The 17,955-nt window shown below is 38.9% G+C and overlaps 1 non-coding gene across 1 annotated transcript; it reads right to left on the minus strand.

Annotated features, from left to right (window-relative positions):
• Window positions 1-1,415: 1,415 nt before the first annotated feature.
• On the minus strand, window positions 1,416-1,522 carry LOC122058550. Its single transcript, XR_006133840.1, has one exon. It is a non-coding gene; the product is annotated as a small nucleolar RNA R71 (small nucleolar RNA).
• Window positions 1,523-17,955: the final 16,433 nt, after the last annotated feature.

Genomic DNA, 17,955 nt, shown 5'->3' on the forward strand with positions numbered 1-17,955 from the left:
CCCTTTCTTTCTTGATTTAGGATTTTAATTTTTGTCATTACATTATTACTTTCCCTTTCCCCTAAGGTTCATGGCTAGTGTATGTGTTGTTTTTGCCCCTCATAGCCATAGAACTACCATTTTATTATTTTTTTATTTTAATTGCCTCACTTTCCCTAAAGCCAAGTAGAGTAACCCTTATAAGAATGACTCTCTGGTCAAGTAGGGAAGCTCATATTATAATGCATCCCTCGGGCTAAGTAGAGAAACCTACTTATGAGTCTCCCTATAGCTTTATCCTATTTCTTTTACTTTATTTTTATTTTAACATTTTTTTTCTTCATTATTTTTTAATTACGTGGGATGTTTATTTTCAATTATTTATTTATTTAATTTTAATTACGTGGCTTGCGTATTTAAATTCATAGATGACCGAATGATTAGAACATTATTTTAGATATATATGTTTAGGATGGGAGTTAGAATTAGATCGCAACCATTAATCGGTTCATTTTCGTATTATTAAAAGAAGAAAAAAAATAAAGTGGCTGCTCTCCCTGTGTTCGACCCGTAGCTACACTGATCCGTACGCTTGCGGTTAGAGTTTAAAATCTCAAACAAGTTTTTGGCACCGTTGCCGGGGAGACAGTTCCATATTATTTTTTGTGTTCTTTTGGTAAATCGGAGTGCTTTGTTTTGTTTTTCCTTTTCTTTTATTGAATTCTTGAGAAGAACAACTTACATTAATAGTTGTATCAGTGGAGGTCGTCAAGCCTCGCAGTATGATAAAGACAGGTTTTTCCCTGCAGCAGTACCTCAGGAATTGACCTGAGCAACCCCAAATCCCTGTTGGTAAGCTCCCAAAAGGCCAAAAGTAAAAAAAAAATTAAAAAAATAATTTTTCTTTCCATTCTTTTGTGCTTGTCTTACTCTAGTTGTGGGTAGTTTTTTATTGCATGAGTGTTAAGTGGGTACGTAATACTACGAATAGGTTAGAAAGAAAAAAAAAATAACAAGTAGTGACCCTATACGTTTGCTCTCTTTAAAACTCTTCAATATGAGAGACCAACAGCAAAACCCTCCACCTAAATCTCTAAAAGATAGGTTCTACCCTGCTAGAGCAGTCCAACCTTCCTGTATAGTTCTACCACAAGCCCAGGGCAATAATCTTGAGTTCAAATCTCAGTACATCACTATGTTGTCCCACTTTCATGGGCTAACCACTGAGGATGCATACCTATTTCTAAGGGAATTTGAAGAGGTATGTGTTCTAATTAAGATCCAATAGCTTTTTGATGATGCTGTTAAGCATCACGTTTGCATTGAAAGACCAAGATAAGAAGTGATTGTATGGGTTACCCACAAATTCCATAACCGCATAGGAACAGTTCACAGTTGTCTTCCTTAAGAAGTTTTTCCCAACTCACAAGACCAATAAGCTTAGAAGTGATATCCTTCAGTTTAGGCAAAAGCCTAGTGAGTCCTTTTCCAAACTTATGGAGAGATTCAAGGATCTACTCCAAGATTACCCTCACCATAGGCTAGACTTATGGCATTTATGTCAAATAATTTATGAGGGTATTGATTACCCAACTAAACAAATGATAGAGTCTATGTGCCCTAAGGGATTCACATCCTTTACAGATGAAGGAAAGGTATAAGAATTCTTACTTGACATAGCTAACAAAACCCATGAGTGGGAATCAACCCAAGAGAATGAAAGAACCATAGGAGGGAAAGGATATTTTGTGGATGGGATAGTAGCCAAGGAAGCCCATTTGGATAGCCTAATCGAGAGGATTGAGGCTATTGTTCCTAAAGAGCCGTCATTAATCAATTTGGTTAAAATTTGCACTTAGTGCCAGTCCCCTGGACATGTCATAGAAGAATGTCCCAACACCTCTAGGGACACTTCTAATGAAAGTGTTAATGCCTTATACCAGAATAATCCATATAGTAATACCTACAATCTAGGATGGAGAAATCACCCAAATTTCTCCTGGAATTAGGGCAACCAAGTAGGGCCTTCCAATTTCCATAATCAAGGTCAACCTGGATCCCAAATGCCTCACTTTGCATAACAATCTTTTTTCCAAAATACTTTTCCTAGGTAAAATGTAGGACCTCAGGCTAGTTTTCCTAGGGCCCTTCTCCTATCATCTTATTAGCAACCCCCTGGGTATACCAACACTAGAGAAGCAAGTAGAATAAGTGACTTGAAAAAAAATATGGCCCTTCTAATGATAAGCCATCAAAATCTTATGAGAGAAACCACCCAAGTTGTCTCAATTGTGCGTGAGAGGGAGAAAGGAACTTTACCCAGTCAACCAGAGCTTAACCCTAGGCATCATCAATCTGTTAGTTCACGAGCACTAACTAATGCACAACTGAATATAGTACAAGGTCAGACCCAGTAAGGGCCCTCTAACCAATGTAATATTGTTTATGCCCTTAGGAGTGGTAGAGAGTACCAACAGAGTGTTCCTAAATCTTCCCCATCTCTTACTCCTGTTAACTCTCCTTCAGTTGAGGACACAAGTGTGCCTCTTGTTCCAGGTTTATCTGATGAACCGAAAGATTCTTTTGAAACTAAAGATGATTTGGCTGAGGAAACAAAAAATGATTCTTCTAAAAAAGGGAAAATCCATATCAGTCCTTATGTTCGTCCTGTCCCATTTCCTACTCGCTTGGTAAACTAAAAGAAGACTGCTTCCATGGATAAAATTTTAGTAGTTTTCAAAAAGGTAGAAGTGAGCATCCCTCTTTTGGATGTTATATCCCAGATCCCTGCCTATGCAAAGCTACTGAAAGATTTGTGTAATCACAAATGCATCACTATTGTGCCCAAAAAGGCGTTCTTAGTAGATAACATTAGTTCCATAATTAGTCAGCCTATAACAACCGTGTATATGGATCCAGGGAGCCCTACCATAGCTTGTGTCATAGGTAATACCTACATTGAGCATGCCTTACTTGACCTTAACGCAAGTGTGAATCTTTTACCTTACCATTTGTGCAAGCAACTAGGATTGGGAGAATAGAAAGCCACTAGAGCTACTCTTCAGTTGGCAGATAGGTCTGTTAAGATTTCTAAAGGGATGGTTGAGGATGTCTTACTAAATGTGGGGGAATTTATTTTCCCTGTTGATTTCATTGTGTTAGATACCAAGTCCTTCTCAACCAAGGATGAAAGCCCAATAATTCTAGGAAGACCATTCTTGGCTATCAGTAATGCATTATGTTTCTTTTACCTGGCAAGAAACAAACCTTTACCGTCTTAGTTACGGGTCAAGTGTAACCCAATCTTGAGTACAAGCAAGAGCAACTCACAATCATCTTAGTTACGGATCAAGTGTAACCCACTCTTGATTACAAGCAAGAGCAACTTAAAATTTTCTTAGTTACGGGTCAAGTATAACTCACTCTTGAGTCTGAGCAAGAGCAACTCAAACCACTTTTAAGTACGAGTAAGAGTAACTCACTTCTTAAGTACCGGCAAGAGAACCGACAATTGAAATGCAAATAAAAAGATAAATTACAAGAGTTGAACGATATTACCCATGATATGTAGAACAAGTACTCTTGTGTAAATGTTCAAGTGGATGAATACAATGAATGAATGTGTTTGCACTTTGAAGCTTCTAAAAGAGGATGACTTGAATGGTTGAAGCTTCTTCTTCTCTTCCTCTTCTCACTCTTTTCTTAGAGCTTCACTCACACTCTCTTTTTGTTTTTCAATGTATTTCTCACTCAATTGTATGCATAAAATTTATCTTATGAATATGTAGAGAGGTGTCTAAAACATTTCCTAAGAGTGGGTATTTATAGCCAAGAGAGTGAGTGAGAAGTGATTTAAAAAAATCCTCCAACGGATCTATTTTCCCTGATCCAGATTCCTTGATCCGGATTCAAAATAGCTGATTGGGATTTAAATTTCTGTCCTAATCCAGATTTACTGATTGGAGTTTTCTCAATCCAGATTGATCAAGATTTCTGGATCCAATCCGGATCCATCTGGATTGAATCCTGATGCCTCTGTGAGTCAGTTTTTTTTGACAGACAGTGTAAACTGTACGAAAATAATTGTATCTTTCTTGTCCAAACTTGGATTGAGATGATTTAAGTTGTGTTGGATTCAAAACTCAATGTTATAAAACTTTCATGAAGAGTCCATCTCCTAATACTGAATTTAAGTTTATCCAAAATGCCTTTTAGTCAGGTCAATGTGGTTTTCATAGAATTTCAGTAGAACAAATTTTTCCTAATATGTTTCTAACCACTTAGGGACTTTCATACTTGGTCAAGGTATATCCTAAGGTCATTCTATTATGATGTTATGCAATGCATAAGGTGCATACACGTATATATGGAAGTTTACAGATTACATATAAACAACCATTCTATCCTAAAGGTCTTCTTCTTCACTTGAGCCTTAAAGTCTTTATCTTGAATTCTAATCTTGGCACTTCTTCCATTCTTCTTGTTTGCAATTCCATGACTTTGAGCTTCATGTCTTGACATCTTGAAGCTTGAATTCTTCTAATACCTTCTTCAAGCATTGATCCAACCTTGTTGATATTCCTCATTTGATGACTTCATCAAATTCAATCTTTGATATGAAGTCTCTGTAAAACAATACTTGAAGGCAAATTGTTGTTATCATCAAAACATGAGTGTGGAGGTGAAATACCTTCTTTGATATGTAATGCATGCTTATGAGATACAGTGTAGTGCTTGTGTATGGTGTGTACACTATTACATTGAGCATCACTTAAGGTCTTCTTATTCTTCTTGCAGTTGGTCCTTAAGAGTCTTCATGTTCTATTACACTGACCTTGCATGCTTGAAGTCTTTTACATACTTCAATGTACTTCAAGCTTTGATGCTTTAGAGATCTTCTTCAGCTCTGCTAGAGGTCAGGCAACCTCGTATCTTGATCATTTACATCAAACTTGGTATAAAACATTAGTTACATACACACTTGTTTGTTATCAACAAAACCAATGTGGAGAGTGATATAGAGTGGTATTCCCAACAATCTCCCCCTTTTTGGTGATGACAAACAAGTGGATTAAAGAAATATGAGAGATAGAAGATTTCACAAAATTTCTCCCCCTTTACTTAGGAGTCAATGATTTCTTTAATCAAAGATCTCTCTCCTCCTTTTGTCAAAAATAAAAATGGGTGGGAGGCACAACATAAAGTGCACAAAAAAATGTTTGGCTCCCCCTAATCATATGTACGGTATAGTAAACAAGAGGTGACATACAAGCACAAGCATCAATATCATCTCCCCAATATCTTCTCCCCCATAGCATCAATATCATTATCTTCTCCCCCTTTGGCTACAAACAAAAAATGGGAGATATAGCTTTGATCAAGCTCCTCCTTGAGGTGAGCTCCCCCTTAATAAAAGAGATAAATCATAAATGGATAGCTCACCCTTGATATCAGCTAGTGTAGAGACAGAGAAGTAGCAAAAGTTGAGAGATAACATCAAGATATAGATATCGAGTGCTAGCCAAAAAATAAACTAAAACATATCCATCAGACCATAGATAAAAACCATCCAAAATTAAACAACCATAGGTTTTAAAAGAAAGTAAGGCTCAAGGATGAGGAGGAGGTCGAATCGTCATATGCTTTGCCATTTGCTCTAAGTAGGAACGAAGATCATCAAGCTTGTCATGTGTGGTCTTGAATTGACGATCAACATCCATCCTAAATTCTAAAAATTCCTACTCGATGTGTGTCATGCGAGTGTGCAAATATGTAGAGGATTCACCTAGGTGCATGGGAGAAGTCTCCTCTGGTGCAATAGTGTCATGATGCTCATCATGCTCTTCATTATGTTCCTCATCATCATCTATCAGTGCATCATGTTCTACTCTAATAGGTTTGAAAGTTTTGGCATGAATTGGACTGGGATTGTCAATAATAGGAGGAATATTGAATTGATGAAGGACAGTCCCAAGAAGACGACCATGGGGAAGTCACATGTTTTTATAGGGAATGATGGTAATCATATGATGCATCAGCAGATAAGGTAGATTTGTTTCATACCTATTGAGAATATAGTAAATGAGATATGCTGAAGTAGAAAGAATAGCTTCCCATTACCCTTCCTTAGGAATGATGCAATCACCTATTATCTAATTGATAGCTTGAGCAATAGGAACAAGGTCGTTGGTCTCCAGTAACGGTAAGGACCATTGTTTCAAATATCCAAAATTTGAGCAAGCTCAGCTACATTGAAATGTATGGGTATTCTATTTACTAAGGAGTGAATGGTGAGCTCTTCAATAGCTCCAGTGAATGTGAGGTTGCAATAAATTCTCGTACTAAGCGAGGGAAACATGGATATAGAAATGTGAAAAGATTATCCAAGCCAAGTCTATCTAAACAAGCATGCAACCCATTGGAAGAAAAAGAGGACAAGTTTACCTCTCTTCCAAGTTCAATTTTTCTTTTGAGAAAAATGTTCCATTTTGTTCTTGCTTCATCATTCAAAAATTATGGAGTTGAGAAAGAACTCCATAGAAGAATGAAAGGAAAGAATCCCGAATTTGGGGTTTAAAATCATTCTCGAGTAGATCCAGAGATCCAAATCCTGGTTCCTCTGATCCGAAGATCTGGATTAACTCTGTTTGTTGTTTTTGGGAAAAATGTGAATTTTGAGCCATAATTTGTGCTGATTAGGGCTATTTTCTCCCTGGATGATTACTCAAATGGTTTTATAACCTGGAGTTCTCCCCTTAACTCGCAACATCTTTGTTCACTAAGTGGCTTTGTAAGAATGTCTACCACTTGTTTGGTTATGACAATATGCTCTAGTGACACTTCTCCCTTTTGGACAATATCTCTTAGGAAGTGATGACGCACAACGATGTGCTTGGAACGAGAATGTAAGATTGGATTCTTACTTAGATTGATGGTACTTGTACTATCACAGAAAATAGGAGATGAGTTGAAGTGAATTCCATAGTCCATCAATGTTTGCCTCATCCACAGAAGGATTGTCTTCATCCTTAGACAGAGATAGTGTGGTGCTCATTGGTGTAGGAGAGGATTTTTAATTTTCTAAATCAAATTTCTTTAGGATATCTCTTATATATTTCGTTTGACTTATAAAGATTCTATTTTGGTTTGTTTGATTTGTAAGCCTAGGAAGAAAGTTAATTCACCCATCATGCTCATTTCAAATTCTTTACTAATGCAATTACTAAATTCATCACACATTTTTTCACTAGTGGCACCAAAAATGATATAATCCACATATTTTTGGAAAATAATCATGTTTTGTTTTTATGTTTCACAAATAGTGTGGTGTCCACTTTTCCCATAGTGTAACCATTATTGAGTAAGAATTTACTCAATCTTTCATACCAAGCTCTTGAAGCTTGCTTGAGGCCGTATAAAGCTTTCTTAAGCTTGTATACATGATTGGGAAGTTTTGGATTTTCAAATCCAGGAGGTTGTGCAACATAAATTTCTTCTACTTCATTTTCACCTTCATTTGAAAATGGCTTGTGTATTGCATTTGGTGGTGATTCATCAAATTTCACATTTTCTTATTCTTCTACCACTAGCGTTCTTTTGTTGAACACCCTATTAGCTCTACTATTTTGTGAGTACCCAAGAAAGATGCTTTCATTGGCTTTGGAGTTCAATTTTCCTGGATGATCTTTGGTGTTTAAGATGTATCCAAATACTTTGAGATAATCATCCATTACTACTAGAGTGTATTATTTTCCACCTAGACTAGGAATTGAAATTGTTTCAAATAGATCAATGTGAAGTAGTTGAAGAGGTCTTAAAGTTGATACTACTATTTTAGACTTTGTGAAGCTTTTGCTTGTTTGCCCTTATGACATGCATCACAAAACAATTTGTTTTCAAATTTTAGTTTTGGCACGTTTCTCACTAGATTTTTAGAAGCTATTTGTTTAAGAGTTTTTGTGTTGACATGACCAAGTTTTCTATGCCAAAGATAACAATCTTCATTATTTGAAACAAGGCATATGCTACTAGAACAAGTATTGTCAACTATGCAAATGTAGATATTGTTTCATTTGATGCCATTCAAAATAACATCGAGTTTATCATTTTTCACTAAGCATTGAGAGGCATTGAATTCAACTATATATCCATTTTTGCATAATTGACTCACACTAATCAAGTATAGGCAACACTATCAACTAAGCAAACATTGGTTATAGTGGTACCTCCAATTTAGATAGAGCCCAAGCGAATAATCTATCCTTTGCCTTTGCCTCCAAATGTCACCCATCCTCTATCATGCTTCTTGAGTTTTGAGAATAGGTTGGAGTGTTCAGTCATGTGCTTGAAGCAACCGCTATCAATATACCATTCAAGATCTTTTTTGCTCTTCAAGCACATCTATAAAAATACAATCAATAATGTATTGGTCCCCGATTGGGTCCATTGAAGTTAGATTCAAAAAGTCCTTTTGGCACTCAGATGGTCCTAATTTTGTTTTGGGTATGGCTGCTATATGATTGGGGATTTTCCTAATAATATTGTAGAGACCTAGTATTACTTCTTGGAAGTTGAAGTCTATGGTACCGATTATTGTGATATCTATTTGGTTTGAATGGTTGTGGTATATTATATCCACTACACTTGTTCCATTGATGACCTCGAGGTTTTGACAACCTTTGCTGTCGTTGAGGAACAGGACCATGCTTTCTCGCATATTTATATGCATGATTGGCTTGGGGTTTCTTTAAGGGCGGATTGATCTTTTCCTTTCCCTTGGATTATGAAGTAGAGGCATTGTATCCTAGGCCTTCCTTGTTGTGAACATCTCTTTGAGGTGTTCCTAATAGGGTATCAAGGTTTCTTTGGCCTTTGGTGAAAGTGTTTAGGGTTGAGGTTAATTTTGTATTTTCTTGCAAGAGGTCTTTTTTTTTTTTTTTTTTTTTTTTTTTTTTTTTGCATTTTTTCCATTAGTCTCCAAATGACCTTTGTTTTCTTTTTCTTGCTCTTTCACATAAGTGGTGAGCTCATTCAAGGTAAATTGGAGATTATCTACTTGCTTTTTTAATACTTTCTTTTCTTTCACTACCTTTTCGCTATTTTTGTACAATTCTAGAAAAGCATCATATAGTTCATCATATTCAAGGTTTTCTTCACAAATAAAATTTGGACAATCTAAGTTTGTGAAGCTTACCTCATTATCTACTTGATCGGATGTAGCCATCAAGGCTAGATGAGTGTGTTCATCATCAGACTCTTTTTCTTCATCACTATTGTCAGATGAGTCATCCCAAGTTTCTTCATAAGTCTCTATTAGTTTTTTTTGCATTTCTTTGGCTGAGCTACACATGGATGTTCTGTTAAATTTCTTCTCACTCAATGTATATTGAAGGAATGTAACAACGTTGAAGTTATGTTGAATTTTAATTTTATCTTTTGCTGTCCATTCTTTCTTCTTTTTTTTTACTTTTTCTTCTCCTATGCTCTTATAGACCTTGTATGGACCTTCTTCAAAGACATTCCATACATCTAAGTTGTGAGAACAAACAAAGTTTGTGAATCAGATTTTCCAATAAGCAAATCCTTCACCATCAAAGTATGGAGGTCTAGAGGTGTTACCGAGTTAAGACCTTTGACTTGTTGGTGTTGAAATGCCATGGATCTTTGACTCGTTTTAGAAAATATAAAGTCTCAGTTTTGAGCTCCTGCTCTAATACCAATTGTTAGAAACACCTAGAGGGGGGTGAATAGGTTTTCTTGATAGTACTTGACAATTTTTCGATTTATCACAACTTAGACAAAATGTGGAATTAAAGTGCGAAATCATGAAGACAAGACACACGGATTTTTATTGTAGTTTGACTTATAACCAAGTCTAAGTCTACTCCTCTCAATATCCCTTGAGAGATTTTCCACTATTTGTTTCTTTTATTGGGCAAGAAACAAGCCTTTACAATCGTCTTAGTTATGGGTCAAGTGTAACCCAGTCTTGAGTACAAGCAAGAGCAACTCACAATCATCTGAGTTACGGGTCAAGTGTAATCCACTCTTGAGTACAAGCAAGAGGAACTCAAAATCGTCTTAGTTATGGGTCAAGTGTAACCCACTCTTGAGTCCAAGCAAGAGCAACTCAAACAACTTTTGAGTATGAGCAAGAGCAACTCACTTCTTGAGTATCAGTCAGAGAACTGACAATTGAAATGTAAATAAAAATACAAATTACAAGAGTTGAACGATGTTACCCATGGTATGTAGAATAAGTGCTCTTGTGTAAAGTGCAAGTGGATGAATGCAATAAATGAACGTGCTTGTATTTTGAAGCTTCTAAATGAGGATGACTTGAATGGTTGAAGCTTCTTCTTCTCTTCCTCTTCTCACTCTTTTCTTAGAGCTTCACTCACAATCTCTCTCTTTCTTTTTCAATGTATTTCTCACACAATTGTATGCACAAAATTTGTCTTATGAATATGTAGAGAGGTGTCTAAAATATTTCCTAAGAGTGGGTATTTATAGCCAAGAGAGAGTGAGAAGAGGTTTAAAAAAATCCTCCAACGGATCTATTTTCCCCGATCTACGGATCTATTTTCCTCGATCTGGATTCCCTGATCCAGATTCCAAATAGCCATTTATGATTTTTGGGATTTGAAGTTATGTCCTGATCCAAATTTCCGGATTGGAGTTTTCTCAATCCGGATTGATCCGGATTTCTGGAGCCATCTGGATTGAATTCGGATGCCACTGTGAGTCAATTTTTTTGACAGACAGTGCAGACTGTACGAAAACGGTCATATCTTTCTCGTCCAAACTCGAATTGAGATGATTCAAGCTGAGTTGGATTGAAAACTCAATGTTCTAAAACTTTTATGAAGAGTCCATCTCCTAATACTGATTTAAGATTATCCAAAATTCCCTTTTGTCAGGTCAATGTGGTTTTCATAGAATTTCACTAGAACATATTTTTCCTAATATCTTTCTAACCACTTAGGGACTTTCATACTTGGTCAAGGTATGTCCTAAGGTCATTCTAGTACAATTTTATCCAATGCATAAGGTTTGTGCACATATATATGAAAGTTTACAGATTAAATATAAACAAACATTCTATCCTAGAGGTCTTCTTCTCCACTTGAGCCTTAAAGTCTTTATCTTGACTTCTACTCTTGGCACTTCTTCTATTCTTCTTATTTGAAATTCTATGACTTTGAGCTTCATGCCTTGACATATTGAAGCTTTAATTCTTCTAATACCTTTTTCAAGCATTGATCCAACCTTATTGATTCTCCTCATTTGATGAATTCATCAAATTCGATCTTTGATATGAAGTCTGTGTAAAACAATACTTGAAGGCAAATTGTTGTTATCATCAAAACATGAGTGTGGAGGTGAAATACCTTCTTTGATGTGCAATGCATGCTTATAAGATGTAGTGTAGTGCTTGTGTATGGTGTGTGCACTATTACATTGAGCATCACTTAAGGTCTTCTTATTCTTCTTGCAGTTGGTCCTCATGAGTCTTCATGTTCTATTACATCGACCTTGCACCTTTAAAGTCTTCTACATACTTCAATGTACTTCAAGCTTTGATGCTTTAAAGATTTTCTTCAGCTCTACTAGAGGTGAGGCAGCCTCATATCTTGATCCTTTACATCACACTTGGTATAAAACATTAGTTATATACACACTTGTTTGTTATCATCAAAACCAATGTGGAGAGTGATATAGAGTGGTATTCCCAATAGATTGGGATGAAGTGAGCTGCCTTGGTCAAGCGGCCCACAATGACATCCATACCCTTACTAGTGCGGGGTAAGCTTGTGATAAAATCCATGGTGATATCCTCCCATTTTCACTCCATAATAGGTAGTGACTATAATAAACCATGGGACCTTTGTCCTTTAGCCTTGACTTGCTTGCATGTGAGGCACCTTGCCTCATGTGTGGCCACTTCATTCTTCATTCCTCTCCACTAGTGGGAACCCTTCAGATCCTTGTACATCTTGGTGCTGCTTAAGTGAATGGAGTATGGAGAGCTGTGTGCTTCTATCAAAACAGTATCTCTCAAATCACCATCACTTGGTAGACATAATCTCCCTTTGAACTTAAGAATCCCCCCTTCAGTTAGGGAGAAATCGAGGTCCTTCTGATTTCCCACCTTGCAGTCAGCTATTAATTTCTGCAATTCTACATCAGTACCCTGAGCTGCAATGATTCTATCCAGTAGACTAGCCTGTACCATCAATGTCAATGTGACAAGGTGACACCTTCCACCAATAGTTCCAAATCTAGTTTCCAAGCCTCTTCTAGGAGATGATAATTGGCAGTCAAGGATGCAAGAGTCAGTGTTTGAGATTTTCGACTAAATGCATCAACTACCACATTGGCCTTCCCTGGGTGATAGTGTATACTACAATCATAATCCTACATGAACTCCAACCAATGTCTCTGTCTCATATTGAGCTCCTTTTAGGTGAAGAAATACTTGAGGTTCTTATGATTACTGTATATCTCACTCTTCTCACTATACAAATAATGCCTCCAGATTTTCAAGGAAAAAATTATAGCTGCCAATTCCAAATCATAGGTGGGGTAGTTTTTCTCATAGTCCTTCAATTGGTGGGATGCATAGGCAATAACCTTCCCATGCTACATTAACACAGCCCAATCCCACCTTGGAGGCATCACTATACACAACCATACCACCGGTGCCGGTGGGAATGGTCAAAACTAGCGTTGATATCAACCTTTGCCGTAGCCTTGAAGCTCTTCTCATGAGTATCAAACCACTCAAATTTCGCACCCTTATGTGTGAGTCGGGTCATTGGTGAAAAAATCCAAGAGAAGTTCTCAATCAAACTTTTATAGTATCTGGCCAATCCCAGGAAACTATGAATGTCTGCCACATTCTTAGGGGTGTCCCACTCAAGAACTGCTTCACCTTGCCTGGGTCAACCTCTATACCCTTATATGAGACAATGTGACCTAGGAATTCCACTTGTGAAATCTAGAACTCACACTTTTTGAATTTGGCATAGAGTTGCTTTTCTCCAGACATTGCGGTACTAGCCTCAGGTGAACAGCATGTTCCTTTGCACTCTTGGAGTATACCAAGATGTCATCAATGAATACAATCACAAACTTGTCTAAGACATCCTGAAATACCCAGTTCATCAAGTCCATAAATGCATCCGATGCATTGGTTAATCCAAATGACATCACCAAGAACTCGTAATGTCTATACCGAGATCTGAAAGTTGTTTTGCTGACATCATTATCCTTGATTCCGAGCTGATGGTAGCCTGATCTAAGGTCAATCTTGGAGAATACCTTACCACCTTGTAGTTGATCGAACAAATCATTAATCCTTTGTAAAGGGTACCCAGTTCTTGATGGTTAGCTTGTTAAGCTTCCGATAATCAATACATAGCCTCATACTTCCGTCCTTCTTGATGAACAATACTAGTGCTCCCCAAGGAGACACACTAGGTCTAATGAATCCCTTCTATAGAAGGTCCTAAAGTTGCACATATAATTCTTTTAGTTCTATGCGGGCTATGTAGTAAGGAGCTTTTGACACTGGTGCCGAATCGGGGAGTAGGTCTATAACAAACTTTGTCTCTCTTTCTAGGGGGCAATTCTGTTAAATCATCCAAAAATACATCTAGAGATTCCCTTAACACATCTAGTTCGGTCAATAGTCTAACCTCTATCTCAGTATTTGTCACAGATGCCAAGGAGCCTTGACACCCTTGACCCAGTAACTTCTTCGTCTGAAGTGCTGATACAATGATCTTTTTGTATTTCTTTGGCTTCTCCCCCACAAAAGTAAACTCCCCATCATCACGTGGTCTAAAAGTTATTACCTTTTCTGCACATAGCACACTGGCTCTATAAGTGGACAACCATTCCATCACTAGAATTACATTAAAATCGATCATATCCAACTCGATCAAGTGTGCATTCAAGTCATGTCCATTTACGGTCACTGGGCATGGTTCATAAATATAATTTAAACCCACCACACTCCCTGTGGGTGTACTTACTACCAAGCACTGGGTCAAGCTCTTGCATGGACTTCCCATCTTCTTCACAAATGTTGGTGACACAAATGAATGGGAGGAACCTGAGTCAAATAATACATGTGCAGACAAATATGATATCAATAGTATACCTATCACCACTCCTGGTGTAGCCTCTACATCCTCTGTGGTCATAGCAAATACCCTTTCTTGTGGTCTCTGACCCTATGATGATTGGGCTGGTCGGTTAAGGTGCATCACCCGATCTCCGGTGGGGGCATGTTCGGGCTAGGTGACCTAGCTGGTCACAATAGAAACACTTAGGGCTTGATCCCAAGATTGAGACATACCACTAGAGCAGGAGGATTGGGAGGCTTCACTTGCTTCTAGCCTTCTTGACTGGACTAGAGTTGCGTTGATATAAGGGCCTCTTGAGTGCTTGCTGGCTCCCTTGGAATCAGATGACAACATGGGCCTCTTCCCCATTCCTTGTTGAGCCGAGAAATTATCCCTATGTCGGTCCTCAATAGACTTGGCCACTTGGACTACTTTAGTATATATCTATAGTTCCCCTTTTCAAACTTTTAGGCCTTGGACCTATCATTTTGGATGTGCTCCAGAGCAAAGTAGTATAGCCTCTCGTACCTCTGTTGGTACTCTAACACCAATCGGGATCCTTGAACCAGATTGGAGAACTCACTCTCTTTCCTATCCCGAAAGCTCTCGGGGAAATAGGTCCCAAAGAAGGCCTCCTTGAAAGTTTTCCCTAGTGAGGGTGGGGTTGGATTCTCTCATAATGGGCTCAGTAGCCCTCCACCAAGCATCGGCTTCATTTTGTAATCGGTAGCCGGCACATAAATATTTTCTGCTCATCATTGCTGCCCATCAACTTAAAGACTTTCTCTATTACCCCCAATCCATCTTAAGGGAAGCAACTGATCATGCTTACATCAGAGAAGTATGGGCGCCTCAACCTTTGGAATTTCTCCTTCATTTTGGTTAGGTCTGTCCAACCCTCTACTTGCACTTGGGCCTGTCCTTGCACTTGCCTGGGTACTTGTCCTTGAAAATACCCCTGCACATTTCCATGCACCTGCCCTTGCATCCCATCAGATGTCTGAAGGGTGGCTGAACCAGCTGGTACTGGGGCTGGTATCAGTGGAGTAGGGGGTGCAAAGGGTGCATTCCGGGCTCCAATAGCAGCCTGGATCCGGGTATCAATCCTAGCTATAAACTGATTTTTCCTCTCTTCCACCTCACGCATCATGTTGCACATTATGTTGGCAACATCCTACGCCGTGAGGAGGGGTGGGGCTGGTGGCACACCACACGGTCTACCCATATTCCGTGTAGGTGAAGCAAGGGTGACGCGTCAGATCGTGATCGGGTATTCCTATGCGACATGATTCCTGTTGAGGAATTCAAGTTAGTCACACATACATAAGTAGCAAGCATGTTAATTTTAACATGCATAGTGGGTCCCGCATGAGTACACAAGGAGTATTATAGGGTTAAGGCATGCATAGGTGGGGTCCACCAAGTATTGGAATCCAATCAGATGAGTATTAGGGAGGAAACCCCTAATTAAGGAAGCAAATATTATAATATAAAATAAAATAAAGTAAAAATTTCATTCCCGAAAATGATCACTGGAAACAAGGATATTTCATCAAAAATATGGGTTGGTTCACCGAAAATATTCTAGCGACCAAAACAGAGAGCAATTCTGGAATTTTATGTTCACCGGAAACACTCACCGAATTCAGATCCAGTGTTTCCAGTGGATGCAAACACGATATATATAGGCTTGGGATTGGGGTTTCTCTCATAAAACCCTACCCTACTTGTTGGAGAAAGTGAGGAAACGGCCAAGGAAGGTTTTCCAACCCATTCCCCACCTTCCACTTACGATTTCATGACCAATTAATGCCGCCTATGCATCCAAGATGAGTTCTTCTTCTCTAACCTAGGTTTTGGGATTTTCTCTTTGTTTTTGGCATTCTCCCTAACCTAGATTTTGTTTTTCTTAAATCCTAGGAACTTTGTGTTGCAACTATGTCTGGTCACCGTGTTCGTCCCAGTTGTGGTGCCACACAATCGGTTATTCCTGAGGAAGAACAGTCTGATCACAGATTGTTCCGCTCTGTGGAGGAACAAGATCGATGGGAGAAGTTCGAGTATAGGAATGTCGATCCTGGGAAGTATGTGAGGACAAGGGACTTCTGTCAGTTTCACCTCCGACACTTTTTCTAAGACATTGGGTGGTACCGTATCCTAAAACCGAATGTGAAGTACTACCTAAGGCTTGTGAGGCTCTTCTACTGTAATTTACAATGTGAGAATTGCAGCATTGAGGAGATGAGGAACACCTCGAGGGTGGAGGGGATCTGTCACACCCCGTTAACATAGAACCGGACCGGTGACAGGGTTAACTCCAGTTAACCCAAACCTGCCAGGATCATCTGATATAGTATCCAACCACAGCATACACAACTAAGAAAATGTTCAACAGTTTAGCGGAAGACTTAAATTACCTATAAATGTCCCCATTATACTTGATACCCAAATTGTAGTACATAGTTAAGTACATATGGGCTCGCAAGCATGATATTTACACAAAAAGAATACAATTTACATATCAATTACACAAAAGGGATCATCAAAAGAATCAAAAAGTAACCTTGTATGGAGTCACTGCTGTGGTCCCACAACACAACCCTCGCACGTGCAATCTGTGCCGTGCTCATAGTCCTCAGGGACCCACCAATCCTCCTCGGGGAATTCCACTGTGGGGCCTGACCCTTGATCCTCAGGCTCGTGACCTGCAAAATCGTCTAAAAGAGGTGCACACGTGGGATGAGCTCACTAGCTCAGTAAGTGAAAGGAGGACCACACAACAGTCCACACAACAATCACAACCATATGCATTATATACTATGCAATTCATTTTTAATCACATCCACCTAAACAACATTACTAAGTCTTGGGTTTAGTGCTACTACAACCATAGTGCGAGTATACTCCGGGTACGAGCCGCGAACTCCATCCCGCAATACGCCCATAGGGCTGTCAGAGAAGGCCCACCATGAGTACTCGAAAAAGTAAAGCATGCCGACCACTGGCTCTCAACATAAAGTAAATGACAGAAAATAAAGGTGTTGACTCCAACAATTTAAAAGCAGTACGATTGGCCCTCTTGAATATACCACCGGGGTTGCCGACTGTCCTAATGACCAGCCGGGCGTATGTCTAACCACCACAGTGACCCAACAACCACGACCACTGCTTCTCCCCAAATGGTAACCCAACACCACAACCCCTGTTGGGAAGGGTCGTAGCACGGGAAGATGATAATCCTACACCGCATGCTCCTATATGACATATTACGATTGTATAGTGCCTCCGCGTCCCATTCCACAGGCCACCAACGCACTCGTTTCCAAGCCGACTATGGCATCTAGTCTATTAATGCATTATGCACAATGATGTCATCATTCATCACATAATCACATCATCATTTGACATTGAGAAAGTAAACGCAACACACAAGTCATAATAATATGAGGATGGCTATGTTACAGATAATTTGCATGATGACATGACTAGTCTAGATACAATTAAATGAATGTCAAACAAGCCTTAAAATAATGCCAAATGTTCTCTCCCCACTTATCTGTAGTGTACAAAGACACACGCACGGTACGGGTGAGATCCGGTGCGAGAAGCGTAAGTTTTGGTGAACCTATCATAAGTGAATGGGGTTAGCATTTCACCACTTTGGGGTCAAAACTAACAAGATTTGATGACAAAATCATATTTAGAATCCTAAAAGGAGGTCGCACATCCGTTTTGGGTCCATTCGGATGTAAAAATCACGTTGGGAGCCTCTCGGGTGGGTTGGATAGCCCACCGATCATGATCGGTAGGCAGATCTCCCTGCCGATAGGGGCCCGTCGATGCA

The sequence above is a fragment of the Macadamia integrifolia genome, chromosome 12, assembly GCF_013358625.1.
Source record: "Macadamia integrifolia cultivar HAES 741 chromosome 12, SCU_Mint_v3, whole genome shotgun sequence".
Classification (NCBI taxonomy): domain Eukaryota; kingdom Viridiplantae; phylum Streptophyta; class Magnoliopsida; order Proteales; family Proteaceae; genus Macadamia; species Macadamia integrifolia.